This window comes from Cynocephalus volans, chromosome 13, assembly GCF_027409185.1.
Source record: "Cynocephalus volans isolate mCynVol1 chromosome 13, mCynVol1.pri, whole genome shotgun sequence".
Taxonomy (NCBI): domain Eukaryota; kingdom Metazoa; phylum Chordata; class Mammalia; order Dermoptera; family Cynocephalidae; genus Cynocephalus; species Cynocephalus volans.
The window spans coordinates 2,379,540-2,398,228 of NC_084472.1; the positions used below are offsets into that span (position 1 = coordinate 2,379,540).

The following is an 18,689-nucleotide window of genomic DNA, read 5'->3' on the forward strand; positions in this document are numbered from 1 at the left end:
GTTTGGGGGCCTGAACCCAAGACCAAGCTTGGTGTTACAAGGCTGTGTTCTACATTGTGTTTTAAGTCTTACACGAGAGAGATATCCTGAAGTAACCTCATGTTAACTAGTGAGTTATTTTTCTATTCTGTCTTCCTTACAAGGAAAGTTATTTTGAAATGATAAATAAGCTTTTTGTTCTGTTTCTGCCTTCTTCAGCCTTTTTCTGTCCATAAAACCAACCTCCTCTGCTCTGCTCCTTGGAACACTTTTTCTATTTTATGGAATAATTTGTTGCCTGATTTTAGAACCACAGTAAAAGCAATCAAGATCTTTAAATTTGTAATTTTGGTTTTTGACACAGGCCTGCAGAAAGCCAACCAAGTGCAGGTCTTTCTCACTCTACACCAACCAAAAAGTGTCCCCACACATTTTCAATCACTGGCAGAATCCCAGGCTGAAAATGTTCCGAGGTATCCAGTCACACGTTACCTCTGTGTTCATTTTCCTTGTTTTATTTTCAGCCTGGTTTAATTGTCCCAGCCAAATATCAGCTGAATCACAAAGTGAGCCTCAAGACAAAGGAGCAGGCTCCCCTGCCCACGTGCAGATTTCTCTTCCATTGCCTTCCTTGGAGGATCTTGGTTTGATAATAATAGGGAGAGATGGTTCCTTTCCAAGTGGCTGCTCCATCATTGTTGATTAGAATGAATGATCCTCTCAGACAAACATCCTTCATGCATTCATTCATGAATAAACATATCACAGCACCTCCTACATGTCAACAAGGATCAGGACAGACAAGGTGCCTATCTTCATAGAACTGATTTTCTAACAGAGACAACAATACATAAGTACACAAATAAGATAACTGCAGATAGCAACAAGAGCTGTGGTAGTAGTATAACTGGGTAAAGGGCTGGAGAGTGGTTGAGTAGCGGGGACTTTAGATCCTGTCACAAGGCAAGACATCACTGAGGTCACATGTGAGCTGGGATGTGAGTACTGAGAAGAAACCAGCAGAGGAGGATCTGGGGAAAGAGCATTCCAATGAGTAAGTGCATTTATGCCAGCAGGTTCCACAGTGCTTGTGTCTGTAGTATAAAGACAAAAAATAGTGATGGTATTGATGCTGAATCCTGTCTCATCCTAGGGAGAAATAGTAATTATTAATGGATAAATGAAACTTACTGGGGGATAAAAAGCTCTTTCTTCTCATTAACAGATATATTTCTGTTAAAAACATTACCTTTTTTACATTTTAGTGTTTAATAGTCATAGAAATTTGTGATATATTTATGTTATTTTGATCAATTATATACAAATAATGATTACAATAAATCAATCCAAAAATGAATATTTAATATCTAGGATTTGGAATAAGGAAATTTTTAATTTTTAAAATTTAAAAATGTTTAATTTTATTGATCAATCAGTAAAAGATGTTTAAGCATAAAAATACATTAAATTAAGATAAAATTCTCTGAGAAAAGTAGACTGAAAATAAGAGTTTAAGAGAAAATGGAATGAGATAAAAATTTCTCACTGTTAAAGAAAAATTTGTTTGTATATTTGTTTAAGTGGATAACGCTGAGTATCAAGTTGCTATGATATTTAGATTCCATTGGGTAGATTTTAGAGAGGGATGAAATAGTTTTATTTTTTAAATGCTGGTATTTACGATACATGGAAAAATGAAAATTTGCCACTCTTTCAATTTACTCTGAAAAATCACATGCAAGAGTGTAGGTAACTTTTTCAGTTTCCTTTGAGGGAGTATCAGAGATCAAAAACATTTGAAGATTGTTGGTCTAGAAAAACCTCCTTTTCTTCACACAACAAACTCTCAAAAGTGTTGGTAAAATTAGGTAAAGTAGAGCAGGAGACTAACATTTTTGAGAGCCAACTGTGAGTCAGATATTTAATAATATATATATGTGAATATATACATATATATAATATATGTATATATATATATACTTTTTTTATCATTGCAGCTACCGTTTATTGATGTTTGTCATGTACCACACAGTATGGATTATTTCATGTGGTTCTCACAACTGCCCTATAAAACAAAACTGTTACCATTTTATAGATGAAGACACTGGTGTTTAGCGAGGTGAAGGATCTTGCCTAAGGTCACAAACCTAGAAAATAGAGTTGCCAGGACTAAAACCCGGGTGAGCCTGCGCACAAAGGCTTGTTATCACTGAGCTGCTTTGAGACTGGACTCCTCCTTTCCTTTCCACTCGAGAAGCTTTTGATAACTCATTGCTTAGAAAATAGGTTCCTTTTATGCCTTATTTTTTGGCATCTTCTCTAGCAAATATATGGAATGTATAGTTGAAGAGGCTCTATTTGAGGTGTATTCTACACCAAGGAATCCAGGATTCCTTTTTTTAATGGCCTTTGGTTGTGGTTTAAGAAAGGTTTTATCTTCATTTGGAGTTGTCTACATTCAACTGGCTGCCTGTGAACCCTTAACTTTCTCTGACAAGCCCTCCTATCTAACAGATCAAGAGCGGGTGGAAAGTTCTTGAAATGTTTAGAATCTTCCCTTTAATCACATTTCTTTTTGTATTTTGAAAGACTGGCTATACTCGTATATAAATTCCAATGGAATCCTTAGTGATATATTCTGACAAATAGCTCTGCTATTATTATGTTGCACCAATGTCCAAATTATGAAGTTGAGTGTCAGCCAAAAACATCTGTGTTTTTCATAAAATATGTATGACTTTGTTAAAAGAGAGCACTGTAGTGTTAATTTTAAAAAGAAGCTATGCAGGGGCAGGCCGGTTAGCTCTGATGGTTAGAGCGCAGCCTTGTAACATCAAGAGCAAGGGTTGGGTTCCCCTCACCAACCAGACCCCCAGCGCCCCCCCCCAAAGAAACTATGCAGTACGCATGTTCAAAGCAACATTATTCTAAATAGATAAAAGGTGGAAGCAACCTAAGTTTCCATCAAAGGAGGAATGGATGTGATAGAGGACGTGCTCAGTTTCCCTGGGTACCAGGTATCAGAACAGGCCTCTGGGTTTCCAGCCACTTCCTGAGGTCTCAGGCCCCCTCCTCTGGGCTCTCCCCCGAAGGAAAGGTACTGTTGGCAGTTAGACCTATTTTTAGCACCAACACAGGGAAAATGAGACCACAAAGGGCTGGCTTACGCAAATCCAGTGGCTGGGCATGGTCCGTAGAGAGGGGTTATATAACCCTGGTGTTGAACGACCTTCCAGTAAGAGGTGCTAGAGAGCATAGAACATTCTTGAATGTGCCTGGTACACGTGAAAGGATTTGACCAATGAACTTGCTCCAGGAAGAGACCAACTGAGCATGTGCAAGACTAAATGTTACATAACTGGGAGCCACCCCCTTCAGCAGATATTCATTAGGTGGAGAAAGTATGAAAGCTGGACCCCAGCAGAAGGCAGGGCTGCTGCTCACTTTCCTGGAGGCAGCCCACACTTCGCAGGCTGAACTGTGCATACTTTACTTCGCATCAAACTTACTTTCTGCAAGCAGCTGCTCACTCTTGAGCCAGCCTGCACTCTGTCCTGAACTTTAAGTGTGTGTGTCTTGCTTTTATGTTAGACTTGATGTGGGCCCTGCTCAGCCTCTGGAGCCTCTGTTGCACTCTCTCTGTGGAACTTAGATTTCTTATCTCATCTATCAAACTTGTTCTCACATTCTACTGTGTGAAGCTTAATTCTAGGTGTCAACTTGATTAGATCAAGGAATGCCAAGAAACATGGTATAGCTATCATTTTAGGTGAGTCCATGAGGGTGTTTCCAGCAGGGATTAGTATGAGAGTCTGAGTGGCCTGGGTGGGAAAGACCTGCCCTCAGTGTGGGCAGGAACCATCCAATCTGCTGGGGGCCCAGAAAGAACAAAAGACAGAAAAAAAGGCAAATCTCTCTTTATCTTCTGGAGCTGGGACACACTCTTCTCTCCTGTCCATGGACATCAGAGCTTGAGACACTTCAGCTTTTGGGTTCCCGGCGCACACACTTCTCCCCCGTCGCTCATACTTATCCCCGTTCCTCAGGCTTCTCCCCCGTCGCTCGGGCTTGTCCCCCATCGCTCGGGCTTGTCCCCCGTCGCTCACGCTTCTCCCCCGTCGCTCACACTTCTCACCCGGCGCACACACTTCTCCCCAGTCCCTCGGACTAGTCACCCGTTGCTCACGCTCCTCCCCCGTCCCTCACGCTCCTCCCCCGTCCCTCACGCTCCTCCCCCGTCCCTCACGCTCCTCCCCCGTCGCTCACGCTCCTCCCCTCGGGCTCGTCCCCCCGTCGCTCGGACTCCTCCCCGGTCGCTCGGACTCCTCCCCCGTCCCTCGGACTCCTCCCCCGTCGCTGGGACTCCTCCCCCGTCGCTCGGACTCCTCCCCCGTCGCTCGGACTCGTCCCCCGTCCCTCGGACTCCTCCCCCGTCGCTCGGACTCCTCCCCCGTCCCTCGGACTCCTCCCCCGTCCCTCGGACTCCGCCCCCGTCCCTCGGACTCCTCCCCCATCCCTCGGGCTCCTCCCCCGTCGCTCGGACTCGTCCCCCGTCCCTCGGACTCGTCCCCCGTCCCTCGGACTCCTCCCCCGTCCCTCGGACTCCTCCCCCGTCCCTCGGACTCCTCCCCCGTCCCTCGGACTCCTCCCCCATCCCTCGGGCTCCTCCCCCGTCGCTCGGACTCGTCCCCCGTCCCTCGGACTCCTCCCCCGTCCCTCGGACTCCTCCCCCGTCGCTCGGACTCCTCCCCCGTCCCTCGGACTCCTCCCCCGTCGCTCGGACTCCTCCCCCGTCGCTCACACTCCTCCCCCGTCGCTCACACTCCTCCCCCCGTCCCTCGGACTCCTCCCCCGTCGCTCGGACTCCTCCCCCGTCGCTCACACGTCCCTTTCATCTATACAGGACAGGGCTTCCTTCCCCTTCTCCCTTTTCATTCTCACCGTTCCCCCCACCCCCGCCCCCCCACCGGACACGTTAACAGACCCAAGACTCCTGCTCAGTCTCTCCTCCTCCCGGGCCCCACCCGTAGCTGTTGGCATTCCCTAGGGCCTGGTCCTCTTTCTCCTGCCTGGGTGCCCTCTTGGGACGGTGTTACCCAGAACTGCAGACACGCAAGGGTGGCCTTCGCTGGCTGTCCCTCTGTCTGCGTGGCCCACAGGGACGTCGGGGTTCAACAGTTCCTAATCCAGCTTTTTCCGCTCAAGCTCGCCCTGCCTTATCTCCCTGTCACCAGATCCAGACATTTGGGAATCATTCCTGACCTCTCTCTCTCTCCTTTAATCCACTGGCCAACCCAAGCCGACTGCCAGATGGGTCATATCTGGGCCCATGTGATATAAAGTCCACGTGAGTCAATAGCTGTAGAAGTGCTGAGCTTTAGAATTCAGTGGAAGCGTAAAGAAATCAGTTGACCATTGGAGCAAACACGTGAAATCATGCATACTTAAAAAACAAAATTGTTCTTTAGATTTTGGCTACATTATTATGACCCTGGCAAGTGTGTTTCAATTTGGTTCTCTATCTCCATGACAATAGGATGCGCAAATACAGTAAGTATGAATGGTGACTGTCACCTATTCCAAAGACCTATGGAGGAATAAATCATTCTGTCAGTTGTACAGCAACATAAAGTCTCACCTCCTGATTCATAATAGACTTAGCAGTTGCAAGTCCAAATTCACTAAGAAAGTGCAAACAGGAGCCGTCGTGTATCAGCATATATCAGAATTAATATCAGAATATATCACTGGACTTGTTAAATTTATCCTGAGGAATCAGACTTTCTCTATATGGACAAGGATTCTTCCTGTGTACGGACCGTAGAGTTTTGGAGGATGAGGACAGCAGAGCGACACCATTATAATGGCTGAAGAAATCATACACGTATTTTGTAGATAGATCAAGAGTCCTTATAAAAGCTCTTTGTCATTGCCGGATTTTTACCTGAAAGGAGGCAAGAGATGTGTCAGAGTCCATGAAGGCAGATCACTTACCACGTGTGACAAAGCTTTAATATTGGACCACTTGCTAGCCAAAATGTCGTGGAAGTCGTACTTTTTTAAAAATTAGAATTGTGAATTAATATGGCTGTGTTCTTACGGTAGGTGAAAGAGAGGAATTTTAAAAATTATGTGCCCACATTAAAAAACAAACAAAAAACACATTTCCCTGATCGCCAAGACCAGATAATACCTAACAGATTTTGCATCACCTGCTGTGTCCTGGAATAAAATGGAATTCAGCTCCTACGGGTCAGATGAAGGGATTTGAAGGACTGGGCTGCTTTCCAGCTCTACTGGGAATCCTTCACTGCTCTGAGGGCCGGGGCAAGGGGAGGAGACACTGATTCTGAAGCCCAGTGACAGCCAGAGCTGGAGCCGGGACAGGAGTGCCTGGCGGGAGCCATCGTCCTCAAGGGGGGACCCAGGAAACCAGCAGTCAGAGGTTGACCCGGGGCACAGAGCAAGGCAGAGAAGCGGGTGTGGAGCAGCCACAACCGAAACCCAGCACAGCCTCACTCTGCTTTGGTCCGGCACTCGCGTAACGATGGATCTTTGTCAGTGTTTTTAGGAGGAAGGACTGCAGTTCGTCATCTGCACCGTGCAACTGGCAGACTCCTGACATGCACACGCAACTCCAAGGACTAGGCAGAGCTGTTGACTCGCCTTCTTTTCTCGCTACATCCCAGTTAATTTCTATAGATGAAGAGGCAACTGGATGAAGCGCGCAAATGGTACAAAAGAAGTTTTAGGAGACCTACTAAAATGATTGCAAATACTCTAGGAACACTGCAAAGTAGTGGGAACTGAACGTGAATTGCCTTGCTGGGGGAGGGGGTGGGAGTGAAGAGAAGGCTAAAGAGACGCCCGAGAACGTTCCTGCTCTGGGAACAGTCATCCCTCACATTAATTTATTTTTATTTGTGTGTGTGTTTGATATTTTATTTATTTTTTTATATATTTTTTGTTTTAGATCTATGTTTATTTTCACTTTTAAATTTAAAATTTTCAAGCTTAATGTATTTTACTTAAATGTCTACATAATTTTATGCATAAGTAAAAATTTTCAGCTTAATCATATGAGGTATTTTGGTGGCTAAAAAAACACATAGACAAAGAGTAACAATACAATCAAGTAATGGCACTAATAAAAGTTTAACATAATTTATTTCATCTTTTATTCTAGAAATTGAGGTTTTGGTGAAAAATAATTTTGCATGCTACATCTATTAGGTTGCATGATCTTTGTCTAATATCAAGCAGAACATAGGTTGGGTGGGAACTAGTAGGGGAGAGACATTTTGCAGAGAAAATGAAATGAAACTATTGAAAAAGCACTTATTCCTAATTACATAAAACTGAGAACCTGATGTTGTTAGGGAAGAAAAAATACATTTATAGAAATTTTAAAATCTTTTGGGCCGAGCCCGTGGCGCACTCGGTAGAGTGCTGCGCTGGCAGCGCGGCGACGCTCCCGCCGCGGGTTCGGATCCTATATAGGACTGACCGGTGCACTCACTGGCTGAGTGCCGGTCACGAAAAAACGACAAAAAAAGAAAAAAAAAAAATCTTTCTATATAAAACTTACATCATTCACCAAAATTTAAATGGGCATATATTTTATGTGATTATTCCGTCCTATCAATGCAAGTATATGATGTTCGCCTGTAATTTACAAAAAGATGGTAACTATAAGAACTGCATATTTTTGGATTTTCAGTGTAAAATCACAATACAAGTTTTAAAAGTTTTAAATTGTGTAAAAATGCCTGAACTATGTGTAACAATAGAAGAAATTAGATACTAATGAGTATTGGAAGCAATCAGCCTTGGGGTGATGTTTTATTTTTATTATAATCTTTTTTCTTTTAATCTTTAAGCCTTCGATAAAATCTCTTTCATCTGAGAAAAGACTCCATAGCCTTTGGCGATATGAAAGGAAGGGCTGCAGTTAGTCTGGAGTGAGCCCGAGGTGAGAAAGCTGGAAACTTCTGAATTACTAGGAAGTTGACTGATGGTTTGACTTCTCCTGACAGGGGTGGGGGGGTGAGGAAGATGAGGGTGGGATGCAGGGTTGCGGTCAGAGTCCTCAGAGCTGTGGGCCCCAGAACTTTGGAAAGAAATGCCATGAGGAAAGAACTCTGAGTGGAGGGGAAGCTACATTCCTGGGTTGTGGATGGTGGTCTGGGGCCTAAGAGGGAGGCGGTCAGTAGGTTCTGGCAGAGAACGGGTGGCGATGTGATAAATTGTTCCCTGTTTTGTGCTATATTTCCCCTAATGTCAAGCCTGGAGGTGTGGTGTTAGGAATGAGGCTGTTCAAACTCTTGGGACAGAGGCGTGGGGGGACTGTGGCCTTCCTCCTCGCACCTCTGGGTGTGCACAGTGGTTGTAGCATCATTCCATGGGAGGACTCAGATCCAGGAGCACTCCAGGAATCAGCCCACAGCAGACAGGTCAGATACCAACTGAGGAAGGGTATCTGCTCTTTCCACGATCCACAATGTAAAGACTTGATTTATTCTTATTTTAATATTAAAGGAAAGTGTGATCCTGGAAGGCAAAAAAACTAGGGAACACTGGGGTTATGTGTAAATTCATTAAAGTGTAGAATAAAAGAGAAAAGAAAAGGACACTATCCTGAATTGTTCTATAATAGATGATGTAAAACACCATGTACATTTTTCTGATATGTGTCCTTTACCATTTTTCTTTTTGACACTTTCCATGACTGTGTAGAATGTTCTTTCTTTAAATTAAAATGAATTTAAATACAATTTGAAGAACTCTGTGATATAGTAATGCTTAATATGATAGCACATTACAGAATAGGAATGCCAGCAACGAATAAAACAGAATTTGTAAAACATCAATATTTTTTAAAACGTCAAAGCACAACAAAGACCATTCTAAATTTCTTAAATATTTTAAATGATTGTGCTGAAAACTGTGATCTTTATTCATTTTGTCAAGTTTTACTTTTGATTTTAAACTCACAGTTTTCTTTTGTTAAATTGTGTTATTTTAAAAAGGATACTATTTGATTATTAATAAAGTGTGAGTATATACATATATGCAAAAAAATAAAGTCTTTTGTAGTATTTGGTGGCTGCACATTGTCTCGGGGCTCATTTTTTACTACTATATCCCCCTTCGTTGCCCACAGCTGATCACTAAATCCTATTCATTCTATCTCATTCATTCATGCAAAAAATATCTAGGTGGTACATGAATGCTCATAGCGGCTTTGTTCATAATAGCCCCAAATTGAAAGTTTGGGAACCACCTAAATGTCCTTTAATGGGTTCAATGGGTGGAACAAACTAGTACATCCATGCCATGGAATAGTGCTTAGCAATAAAGAGGAATGAAAGACTGATAGACACAGCAGCTTGGATAAACCACAAGGAAGTTATGCTGAATGAAAAAGCCAGTCCCAAAGGGTACATACTGCATGACTCCACTTACATGGCATGTGTGAAATAGTTGCCAGGGGTTAGGGGTGGAGGGATGGGTGTGGCTACGAGGAGGTAACATGAGGAAGTCTTGCGGTGATGGCTTGTCTTCACTGTGGTGGCAAAGCCACACATATGAAAAAATTATGTACAGCTACCCACAGATACACTCAAACACACATGCACATGCATGCAATGACTGGTGAAATCTAAATAACCTCTGTAGATTGTATCAGTTAATTTATTCGTTTTGATATTGTACTGTAGTTGTTTAAGATGTTAACATTGGAGGAGGCTGGGTGAAGGATGCATGGTACTTCCCTATACATTTCTTTGCTGTGAATCTTTATTATTTCAAATACTTTTTAAAGCATCTAGGAATTGTCTACATTGTGCTGAGCATTGTCTTCTTTGATTTCATTTGTATTGTCCCCTCTTCACATTCCTCCTGTTTCTCTGCTTTAGACCCTCCCCACCTTTCTCTGACTTGTCTCTTCTGCCTCAAATTCATTCTCTACATTCCTATTAGAGGAATCTTTTAAACCAGTGCTTCTTAAACTCTACCATACAAATGAATCACGTAGGGTCTAGTTAAAGTGCAGGTTCTCATTTAGTTTTTGTCTTGGGGGCTTGAGATTCTGCATTCCCAACAAGTTCGCAGGTGATGTCAGTGCTGCTGGTTCTGGACCACACTTTGAGTATCAAAGATCTTAAGTCTTTTTTTTCCATGGTACATCCATAGTTACATTTTTTCAGTTGATTGTCACTTTAGTCACAGCATGTAACTCCTTGCTCAAAAGTCTCCAGTGACTCCCCTTGTCCCTAAGAATAAAACACAGAGGCTTTACAATAGCCTACAAGGCCTTTCAAGGCCTTCTCCACCCTGAAGCTCTCTGACCTCATCTCTTATTACTCTCTCCTTTTCCCCTCCAGCTCTAGCTTAACTGGCCTTACTGATACTCATGGAATAAGCCGGACGTGATCTTGCCATGGGGCCTTTGCACCTGCTGATCCCTCTGTCTGGAATGTTCTTCCTGAAGGTATCCACATTCTTAACTCCCTCAGTTCTTTTCAACTCTGTGCACAAATTACCTTCCTAATATGGCCTATCCAATGAAGACTATTCCCCTCTTGAAAACTGCAGCCTACTATCGCCCAACTCATCCCTGATCCTTCCTCTCTTCTTTTTCTTTTACCATGATGTTTATCACCTTCTAACATACTATATGATTTATTTATATAGTTGTGTCATATCTATTGGTTATTGTTTGTGTTTTCCAAAGGGCAGAAATCTTTGCTTTATTGTCTAATGAATCTCAAGTGTGTGTGTGTGTGTGTGTGTGTGTAAGGAACAAAGCTTCCTACCACCCTTACATGACCAGACCCAGACCCAGGCCTATCTCTCCACACTGTCTCCCACTGCTTCCTTCCATATACTTTGTGCTCCAGATGTTTTAATTTGCTAACAGTTGCAGGACTGCATTATAGGTTATTTTCTCTCCATGCCATACATTGCCTCTTCCAGGTCTTTCTCCCACTTGTGACTTATCCTTCAGTGTTCAGCTCAAGAGGCATTTACCTATCTCCACTCTCTGGGCATTCCTGATTTTACAGGAATGCACCTTTTATTGTTCTACTTGTATATACCTCCATGACGGTACTCACCTTCCTTTATTTCAATAGTTTATTTTCATATTGAATCAGTCAGGGTCTGCCCAGGAAACAAAAGGTACACTCAAAGGAAATAATGAAAATAATTTTAGGAAGGGACTCTTTTCAGAAGTGGACAGAGTTAAGGAAATCAGTGATTGGATACAGGAGTCCAGTGAGTGCTGGAGCCTCGGAGGAGGGAATTGCAGCTGTAGAGGAACCGCCGGAGCTGCCAGCCAAAACTGTCTCCCACTGAACTCAATCAGAAGCCAAAGAGCAAAGAGCCTCTGTGATGCAGCTCAGAGGTCAAACCCTTGAGGCACAAAGCAGGACAGAGAAAGGTGGAGAATGGATCCAGGGGAGAGGGTAGCAAACCAAGACAAAGCAGCGTGTATGTTCATCTCCCACCTAGGTGGAAGGTTCTCGAGGGCAGGACCATTTTTCATTCATCCTCATAGCCCCAGCACTTAGCACAGGGTTTGGCCCAGAGTAAGCATTCAATAAACCTCTGTGGAAGCAAAATACAATGCTAGGACATGTACTACATTTAACTTAATATTTGAGGGAAGGCAGGCAGGAAGACAGGCAAGCTGTTTATTATCTATTTTGGGCCCATCTTCATTCCCTTTCACAAAGAATTATTCTATATGTTTCTTGATATCATATCTAACTTAGATGACAACAGCACAATCAGGGTAGAATCCACCGTAAGGCTTTAATTTTTATTTTTCTAGTTTGCTGAGTTCGATCTAATAGCTCCACAAGCAACCTGAATCTGGAAATAGAAGTATCCATGCAGGGCTATCAGCACAAGATACAAAGCATGAGAACCACAAAATATTTCAATTAGCAATGCTTGTTCATCACTTGAACATCAAAATCTCTGGATCCTGGCACACAGTAGGTAATTAATATAAGCTTGTTAACTGTCTAGAATCAGGCAAGCCAGGTAGATTTTTTAAAGTATGAAGTCATCCAGATACTCTGACAGATATGAGGCTGTTGGGTAGGCTGACAACCATCCTGGTTTGCCTGGGATTGTCCTGGCTTTAGCACTGATAGTCTCTGGTCTAAGAAACCCCCAATCCCAGGTGAACTGGGACACTTGGTCACCCCATGATTAGGGTCAGTTAAAAAACTGTAGATTTTTTTTTTTTTACAACTGATGCCACAGAAATATGAAGGACCATAAGAGACTATTAGGAACTATATGCCAACAAATTTTATAACATAGAAGAAATGGATAAATTCCTGGACAAATACAATCTACTAAGATTAAATTACAAGGAAATAGAAAATATGAACGGACCAATAACAAGTGAGGAAATTGAATCAGTAATACAGTCTTCTGTTAAAGAAGAGCCCAGGATTTGCTGGCTTTACTGCTGAATTCTTCCAAACATTTAAAGAACTAATACCAATTCTCTTCAGATTATTCCAAAAAATTAAGGAGGAGGGAATACTTCCCAACCAATTTTATGAGGCCAGCATTACTCTGATTCCAAAATCAGACAAGGACACAACAACAACAACAACAAAAGAAAATTATAGGCCAACATCCCTGATGAACATAGATGAGAAAATTCTCAACAAGATATTAGCAAACTGAATCCAGCAGCACATTAATAAGATCATTCACTATGATCAAGTGGGATTTATTCCAGGGACACAAGGATGGCTTAACATATGCAAATCAATAAATGTGGTGCACCATATTAACAGAAAGAAAGACAAAAATCATATGATCCTTTCAATTCATGCAGAAAAAGCATTTGACAAAATTCAACACTCTTTGATAACAAAAATGCTTAACAAACTATGTATGGAAGGTACAAACCTCAATACAATAAAGGCCATATATGACAAACCCACAGTTAACATCATCCCGAATGGGGAAAAGCTGAAAGCTTGTCCTCTCAGATCAGGAACAAGACAAGGTTGCCCACTTTCACCACTTCTGTTCAACGTAGTATTGGAAATCCTAGCCAGAGCAATTAGACAAGAGAAATAAATAAGAAGCATCCAGATTGGAAAGAGGAAATCAGACTGTCCCTGTTTGTACATGACAAGATCTTATATGTAGAAAACACTAAAGACTTTAGATGGAGCCTCGGACGGAAGCGCAGAGCCGACGGCAGGCGCCGGCAGCCCGAGGACGACGAAGAGGGAGAGCGCCGGGCGCCGACCACAGGCCCGAGAGCTTTACCACTCCTGAAGGCCCTAAGCCCCATTCTAGATGTTCAGACTGGGCAAGTGCAGTGGCAGATGAAACGAGGACCAGAGTTAGCAAAGAAATTGCAACATATAAAAGAAAACTCCTCATAAATGACTTTGGAAGAGAGAGAAAATCATCATCAGGAAGTTCTGATTCAAAGGACTCTCCATCTGCAGTGCCCGCTGACTTAGAGACAGATGGGAGTGTCCTGATGAGGAGACAGGAGCAGATCAACTACGGCAAGAACACCATTGCCTGCGATCGCTATGTTAAAGAAGCCTCACGGCACCTTCGGCAACCTGGCATTCATCCCAAGACTCCCAACAAATTTAAGTACAGTCGACGATCATGGGACCAGCAGATCAAACTTTGGAAGGTGGCTCTGCATTTTGGGGATCCTCCAGCTGAAGAAGGATGTGATTTGCAAGAAATACATCCGGTAGACCTTGGGGAAATGGAGACCGAATCCACAGAAAGCAGCTCCGAGTCCCAGACGAGCTCTCAGGATAACTTTGATGTGTACTCTGGCACACCCACCAAAGTTAGACACGTGGACTGCCAAGTGGAGGACGACTTTGACTTGGAAGCTTGTTTAACTGAACCCTTGAAAGACTTCTCATCCATGAGCTAACTGTGCCACCTGGTGGCCACTGAGAGAAACAGTCACGTCTGCCTGGCCAGGTAGAGGGCCGGCCAATCGCCAGGCGTGGGCCATGTACTTGAACCTGGATGGTTTCTGTGTTGATAGTTCATTGTCTCATGAGGAATTATTATTCTTGCCTTATTTTCTTAAGAAACATTACTTTTATGTATAGTGAGTGTATTTTGCATGTTTTAAATTGTAAATGGAGTTAAATCCTAGGAAGATTGAAATTGAAGCAATTTTGCAACAACTTAATTGCTTAATTTCTACCATGCTCCAATTTAACCTGACACGTATACTTTAACTGGTTTTTCACAAGTATTTTAGTCATTGTTACCACTTGTCAGTCAAATGGGTTGGTTTTGGATTGAACCATGTATTCACGGGACCAATCTAGAGTCAGTTTTCTTTACAGGTATCTGGCAAAGTATTCTCAGGGTCAGACACCTTTAATATCTTTATGGAAACTTGATTTTTGGCCTTTTATTGATATGTCAGAGTGGGTTTTTCCCCTCATACAGAGCTCTGAACAAAGATGTTAAGCTGAGGTGTTAAGTTAATGGGTTTTATGTAAGTTATACAGTCTTAATTTGGTACTTGTAAACAGCACTGGGTGGTAGGCTCTTTACCTGCAATACTCCGAGAGTTAAAGCAGCAGAGGAATTTAGAAAACATTTTTTACAATCAGTTAATCGCCATGTAAAATTGCTGTATATGATAATGTGTACAGATTTCTGTTCAAATATCCAATTGTAAACTTCTTGTTAAGACTGTTATGTTTCTATTGCTTTTGTATGGAACGATATCGCAAAAATAAAAAGAAAAGAATCTTTAAAAAAAAAAAATGGCCATTCTACCCAAAGTGATCTACAGATTTAATGCAATTCCTATTAAAATACCAATGGCATTCTTTACAGAAATAGAAAATACAATCCTAAAATTCATATGGAACCAAAAAAACCCCTAAATAGCCAAAGCAATCCTGAGAAAAATGAACAAAGCTGGAGGCATCACACTACCTGACTTTAAATTATACTACAGAGCTATAGTAACCAAAACTGCATGGTACTGGCATAAAAATAGACACATAGACCAGTGGAACAGACTAGAACCCAGAAATAAATTTATGCACCTACAGCCAGCTGATCTTTGACAGAGTTGCTAATAATACATGTTGGGGAAAAGACAGTCTCTTCAATAAGGATGCTGGCACAACTGGATATCCAAATGCAGAAGAATGAGTCTAGACCTTTAACTCTCACCATATGCAAAAATGAGACTAGACCTCTACCTCTCACTATGCAAAATAGATAAGATTTAAATGTAACCCCCAAAACTATGAAAGTACTGGAAGAAAACACAGCAGAAATGGTCCATGACATGGGGCTGGGCAAGGAATTTTTAAATAAGACTTCAAATGCACAGGCAATGAGAGTAAAAATAGACAAGTGGGAGTACATTAAACTAAAAAGCTTTTGCACATGAAAGCAAACTGTTAACAAAGTGAAGAGACGATCTACAGAATGTGAAAAGATATTTGCAAAGTATACATCTGACAGGGGTTCATATCAAGAACATATAAGAAACTTAAACAACTCAATAGCAAAAATCCCCAAATAACCCAATTGAGAAATGGCAAAGGATCTGAATGGACATATCCCAAAAGAAGACCTAAATGGTCAAAAGGCTTATGAAAAATGCTCAACTTCACTAATCATCAGGAAAATGAAAATCGAAACCATAGTGAGATACGACCTCACTCCAGTTAGAAGGCCTATTATCAAAAGCACAAAAGAAAACAAGTGTTGGCGAGGATGTGGAGAAAGGAGAATAGGTGCACACTGTCGCTGGGAGTGTAAACTAGCACAGCTATTATGAGAAACAGTATGCAGATTCCTCGCAAAACTAAAAACAGAACTACCACTTGATCCAGCGATCCCACTACTGGTATATACCCAAAGGGAATGAAGTCAGTAATGGAAGAGATAGCTATACTTCCATGTATATCGCAGCACAATTTACCATAGCTGAGATACGGAATTAACCTAAGTGTCCAACAATGGGTGAATGGGTTAGGGGGAAAAAGTGGTATATATACACAATGCAAACTATTCAGCCATAAAAAAGAATACAATCCTGTCAGTTGTGGCAACATGGATGGACTTGGAGGTCATTATGTTAAGTGAAGTAAGCCAGGCACAGAAAGACAAATACCACATGATCTCACTCATTTGTGGAATCTAAAAAGCAAAAAACAAGTTGGTATTATGAAAGCAGAGAGTAGAAGAGTGGTTACCAGAGACTGGTGAAGGGGCAGGGGGGTGGGGGTGTGACAGAGAGGTCGGCCAACAGGTACGAAGTTCAACTACATAGGAGGAATAAGTGGTTGTGTTCTATTGCACTGTAGGGTGCCTATGGCTAAAAGTTAAGTTTGGGATATTACCTAATAGCTACAGGAGAGTCTCTTGAATGTTTTTGCCACAAAGAAATGATAAATGCATGAGGTGATTGATACATTAACTACTCTAACCCAATTATTATACAACACATATATGTATCAAAACATCAAATTGTACCCCCATAAGTGCATGTAATTACAATGTGTCAATTAAAATTTAAAAATGTAGATTTTGATTCCTCATGATGTCTCTCCATTGAGAGGTATTATTCAAAGATAATTAAGCCATTATAGCTCTTTGACAGTTATCTTAAGTTTTGTATAACCTGGAACCTTCTCTAACTGGGATCTGATAACTTCACTGATTAATCAATTAAGAAGTCCTAAGACATACCCTTCCTTGCTAGCATTCTCTTAATCTCAGTCCTTATAAAACTACTTAATCTAATTCCTCTGCTGTAAAATCAAAGTGTACTCTAGCAATTTATAGAAATTACAAGTTTCTCTTTCCACTAATTTCCTCAGGTTTCTGGATATATTTCCAAACACCTTGCCAGCCTTCTCTGTAAAATGCAAGTCCCTTGTTCTAATGTCTTCAAAAGGAATATGCAGACAGGACTATTCTACCACTGACCATTTCAAACCTCTGCATATGCTAAGCGAGAAAACGGTTGAGAAAATTTAAGATTTTTTGCGGCAAGTCTTTACCCTCAAACTTTTGGCTGAAAAATGGAAACATGATATGCAGTAAAACTGCCTGGTTCTTGAACCAGAAAACTCATTCTACAGTGAGAAACATCATATAGAGACTGATTTATGTGTCTTTTATGTAAGCACGGGAAATATCTAGCCAGTATCTAGTACTTACAATTTATGAGAGATCTGAGAAAAAACTGGCATATGGATTGCTTGGATCTTGGTAGGAAAGGTTAATGCTACTGAAGCAAAATAATAATAATAATAATAAAAATCCAACTGCTGAGTCAAGTGACAACATGCAAGATAAGCTACCAAACAATGGTTTGCACTTAAGAAGAATAGGTAACTCAGCCACCAAAGTTAAGATTTGCCTTTGTGATGCGATATTAAGGGAAATAGTTTAGTTAATAATGATTTAGATCATTATTAATTTTTATGATTACTGACATTTTTGGTGATAAATGATTTAAATCATTTGAAAATCAACTATTTCTGAAAGCTTTACCTAAACATTTTAAATCACCACCACTTGCAAAAACTACTAATAATGGGAGCCATCTTTACTGAGAATCCTATGCTGGACCAGGCACCATGTTAGACATTTTACACAGACTTTCATTTAACCTTTCCAACCTATGATAAGAGTATTACAAACCCCATTTTATAGATAACTAAAATGAGGATCAGAGAATTTAAGCAATTTGCTCAACATTGCAAAGCTCTTAAGATAAACAACGAGAATTCTCTCTAACCTAGTTCTTCTTGTTCTTGCCACTACATCACATAATTGCCTTAAAAGTGAAAAGTACCCACAGGCATGTAAAACTACTATTCTGGTAACTATATTAGTTTGCTTCTCTCCATGTAATTTCATTGCATTTTGCTAATTAAGAGTGACATTAAATAAGAAACCTTACACAGCATTGTAAAATCTACTATAACCATGCTTTTTGTGTCCTGTAAAGGTATTTGTACCCATAGTGCTTGTTGAATGGTGCTTGCTAATTGTATTCATTTTGCTAATTTGCTCATATATTTCAATTTGTGAAAAAGTTGCCACAAGCTGTTAAAAGAGAACTATAAGCATATTTTTAAAGTTTAGTAAATCAAAACAAAATGGGCACATGCTAAAGATTAATTTGAGATCATTTACAAATATGGCATTCTGAAATAAAAACAGAGGTGATTTTTTTTTTTAAGTGCAGAAAAAGGAATGCAACCTATTTCTTGCAAGGGCATATAAGTGGATCTCATATTCTCACACATGGCTTTGTTTTCAAATACTTGAAAGTGTGGAAATTCTTTTAATTTAAAGAGCCATGAAAAATCTAGACCAGCTGTAGAAAACCATCCAGGAACTCAGTGTCACAGCCACTTTTTCTGTTGCGACACCACCTCAGGGTGATCTGACCCTCTGCTCACCACTGTTCAAGATTATCAAAGAGAGGCACTTCTGTCCCCACTGCCACAAGCAAGGTGCCTCCCATAGAATTCATTGTCTCGTTAGCTGATCCTGCCTAAAGGATGCTGAGCATGGACAGGAATGCAGGCAACCTGGAGACTCAAGAGACTCCAGGCTGTCCAGGGAAGGAAGACTCTAAATTCAGTTCACTAGATGGTAAGACTTGGAAACAGCCATATCTCAATGCACTA

At 41.3% G+C, this 18,689-nt stretch overlaps 1 pseudogene; it reads left to right on the top strand.

Annotated features, from left to right (window-relative positions):
* The first annotated feature begins 11,082 nt into the window (after positions 1-11,082).
* LOC134362133 (histone RNA hairpin-binding protein-like) lies at positions 11,083-14,071 on the top strand (annotated as a pseudogene).
* Positions 14,072-18,689: the final 4,618 nt, after the last annotated feature.